This window comes from Chiloscyllium plagiosum, unplaced genomic scaffold (assembly GCF_037043375.1).
Source record: "Chiloscyllium plagiosum isolate Xiang-an unplaced genomic scaffold, Cpla_swu_hap1 HiC_scaffold_1, whole genome shotgun sequence".
In the NCBI taxonomy this organism is placed as follows: domain Eukaryota; kingdom Metazoa; phylum Chordata; class Chondrichthyes; order Orectolobiformes; family Hemiscylliidae; genus Chiloscyllium; species Chiloscyllium plagiosum.
In genome coordinates, this window is record NW_028270139.1 from 160,863,749 (window position 1) to 160,867,650 (window position 3,902).

Genomic DNA, 3,902 nt, shown 5'->3' on the forward strand with positions numbered 1-3,902 from the left:
CCTGGTACGCAAACACCAAGTGTCACTACGTACTGAGGTTCTACCTGTCCCCGGTGTTGCTAAGGATGGGCCTGGCCTCGCTGCCGCGGAACGCTCCGAGTAGTTGGACCATTCCGTATCACCTGTCCATCGTGGAGAAGTTTATAAAGAAAAACACCTTTGACCACAAGTCCATCAGGAAGTGGTCAGCATGTTGTGTCCTCGAGACCCTTCGGGAAAAGGAGAGGGCAGATCCTATCGAGCGGTTCCCTGAGCAGACTGTCAAAGCCATTTGGCAGAATGCCTCATCACCAGAACTTTCCAACAAGCACCAAGACATGGCTTGGCTGGTGGTGAGAAGGGGTCTGCCTGTGAGATCCTTTATGCACGCCCGGACTCTCAGCCACACCGCACGCTGCCCTCGAAGCGGCTGCGGGGGAGACGAGACTGTCACACACCTCCTTCTGGAATGTGCCTATGCAGAGGAAGTCTGGAGAGGAATGCAGTGGTGTTTGTCGAGGTCGTCCTGAGCAGCGCCGTGACGCGGGACTCCGTGCTCTACGGTCTGTTCCCCGGGACGCACACCGAGGCGAACATCAACTGTGCCTGGAGGATCATCAACTCCGTGAAGGACGCTCTCTGGGTGGTCCGAAACCTGCTGATCTTCCAGCTGAAGGAGTTGACCCCGACTGAGTGTTGCAGACTGGCACATTCCATGGTCCAGGACTACGTGTTGAGGGATGCACTGAAGCTTGGGGCAGCTGCCGCCAAGGCGCGGTGGGGAAAGACCACTGTGTAAAGTCTGCCTGCCTAACGAAGAACAGGGGGCCCATGCAGTCATTTGGGCTCTGCTGACGCCTCAGCTAATTACATGGGCATATGATCAAAAAATGTACAGACCTATATAAAAATGATAAGTTTTGGATCTCTGTATGTACATGTTTACATATGTATGGCATGACCAATTGTACAGACCATCAAATTATTTTATGAATAAAGTATATTTTTGAAATAAAAAAAAAGACTGGGAGCAGTGTGTATCAGTCAGCATTGCTGTGAAGCAGACTGGGAGCAGTGTGTATCAGTCAGCATTGCTGTGAAACAGACTGGGAGCAGTGTGTATCAGTCAGCATTGCTGTGAAACAGACTGGGAGCAGTGTGTATCAGTCAGCATTGCTGTGAAACAGACTGGGAGCAGTGTGTATCAGTCAGCATTGCTGTGAAGCAGACTGGGAGCAGTGTGTATCAGTCCGCATTGCTGTGAAACAGACTGGGAGCAGTGTGTATCAGTCAGCATTGCTGTGAAGCAGACTGGGAGCAGTGTGTATCAGTCAGCATCGCTGTGAAACAGACTGGGAGCAGTGTGTATCAGTCAGCATTGCTGTGAAGCAGACTGGGAGCAGTGTGTATCAGTCAGCATTGCTGTGAAACAGACTGGGAGCAGTGTGTATCAGTCAGCATTGCTCTGAAACAGACTGGGAGCAGTGTGTATCAGTCAGCATTGCTGTGAAACAGACTGGGAGCAGTCTGTATCAGTCAGCATTGCTGTGAAGCAGACTGGGAGCAGTGTGTATCAGTCCGCATTGCTGTGAAACAGACTGGGAGCCGTGTGTATCAGTCAGCATTGCTGTGAAGCAGACTGGGAGCCGTGTGTATCAGTCAGCATTGCTGTGAAACAGACTGGGAGCAGTCTGTATCAGTCAGCATTGCTGTGAAACAGACTGGGAGCAGTGTGTATCAGTCAGCATTGCTGTGAAGCAGACTGGGAGCAGTGTGTATCAATCAGCATCGCTGTGAAACAGACTGGGAGCAGTGTGCTGCAGTCAGCATTGCTGTGAAACAGACTGGAAGCAGTGTGTATCAGTCAGCATTGCTGTGAAATAGACTGGGAGCAGTATGTATCAGTCAGCATTGCTGTGAAACAGACTGGGAGCAGTGTGCTGCAGTCAGCATTGCTGGGAAACAGACTGGGAGCAGTGTGTATCAGTCAGCATTGCTATGAAACAGACTGGGAGCAGTGTGTATCAGTCAGCATTGCTGTGAAGCAGACTGGGAGCAGTGTGTATCAGTCAGCATTGCTGTGAAACAGACTGGGAGCAGTGTGTATCAGTCAGCATTGCTCTGAAACAGACTGGGAGCAGTGTGTATCAGTCAGCATTGCTGTGAAACAGACTGGGAGCAGTCTGTATCAGTCAGCATTGCTGTGAAGCAGACTGGGAGCAGTGTGTATCAGTCAGCATTGCTGTGAAACAGACTGGGAGCAGTGTGTATCAGTCAGCATTGCTGTGAAACAGACTGGGAGCAGTGTGTATCAGTCAGTATTGCTATGAAACAGACTGGGAGCAGTGTGTATCAGTCAGCATTGCTGTGAAGCAGACTGGGAGCAGTGTGTATCAGTCAGCATTGCTGTGAAACAGACTGGGAGCTGTGTGTATCAGTCAGCATTGCTCTGAAACAGACTGGGAGCCGTGTGTATCAGTCAGCATTGCTCTGAAACAGACTGGGTGCAGTGTGTATCAGTCAGCATTGCTGTGAAACAGACTGGGAGCAGTCTGTATCAGTCAGCATTGCTGTGAAGCAGACTGGGAGCAGTGTGTATCAGTCAGCATTGCTGTGAAGCAGATTGGGAGCAGTGTGTATCAATCAGCATCGCTATGAAACAGACTGGGAGCAGTGTGCTGCAGTCAGCATTGCTGTGAAACAGACTGGAAGCAGTGTGTATCAGTCAGCATTGCTGTGAAAGAGACTGGGAGCAGTATGTATCAGTCAGCATTGCTGTGAAACAGACTGGGAGCAGTGTGCTGCAGTCAGCATTGCTGGGAAACAGACTGGGAGCGGTGTGTATCAGTCAGCATTGCTGTGAAACAGACTGGGAGCAATGTGCTGCAGTCAGCATTGCTGTGAAACAGACTGGGAGCAGTGTGTATCAGTCAGCATTGCTGTGAAGCAGACCAGGAGCAGTGTGCTGCAGTCAGTACAACTGTGAAGCAGACTGGGAGTACTGTGAAGTGAGTCAGATTTGCTGTGAAATAGATTGGATGGAATTCAACATTAAACAGTCCATGAACAGGGGCTGAACATGGTATAAAACAATGTAAAAGGAAAGTGGTGAATACGTTGTGCTCCAGGTAAAGGAATCTCACAGGAGTACAGAGGAAGTGTGTCTCAACCATTCTAAAGGGTGATTGCAGGTAGTTCACTTCTTGGTTAGTACAGGGAATTTAGGTAGTGAGTAGATATAGAGGGACTATTTGTAAGAGATTAATAACTGTAATTTGTACGTAGCTAATTAAAATTTAACTTGTAATCTAACAGGCAAAAGAGGGTTAGTCAGGTCAGTTGGTGGGGTTTTGTGTTCCACCTGCAGATGTGACAGCATCTGCAGGAAGTGTACCCAGTTTCAGCTATTTATCAAAGGAATGGGTCGGCTCAATCGGCAGTTGAGACACTAATGAGTACAAATGGTGTAGCGCATCATAGATAGAAGTTATAGAAATGTGGTCACACCCAAAGTACAGGAAGTTGGATAGGTAACTGCGAGACGGAGCAGGCTGTCAGTACTGGAGTACCCTGCAGATGTCAGCTTGTCAAACAAGTATTCCATTTTGGATAGTGATGAGGGAGATGACCCATCAGGTGACAGGAGCAGCAGCAGCCACAGCAGTGGCACCACAGCTGACTTTGCCATACAGTAGGGAGGGCCAAAGCATAGTACAGCAATAGTAATAGAGCAGTAGGAATATAATTAAGACAGAAATCAATGCCTATGCTTTAAGTGGGTAGCTCCACTCAGTGGTTCAGTTGCAAAGTTGCAATATGTATCATTATTTCTCTTTAAACTATTCTTTTTTATGTCTCTCAGTTTCTTTCATGAGGGGAATTAGGAACATGAATATCTTGTAACAAAATGTAAAATGACATAA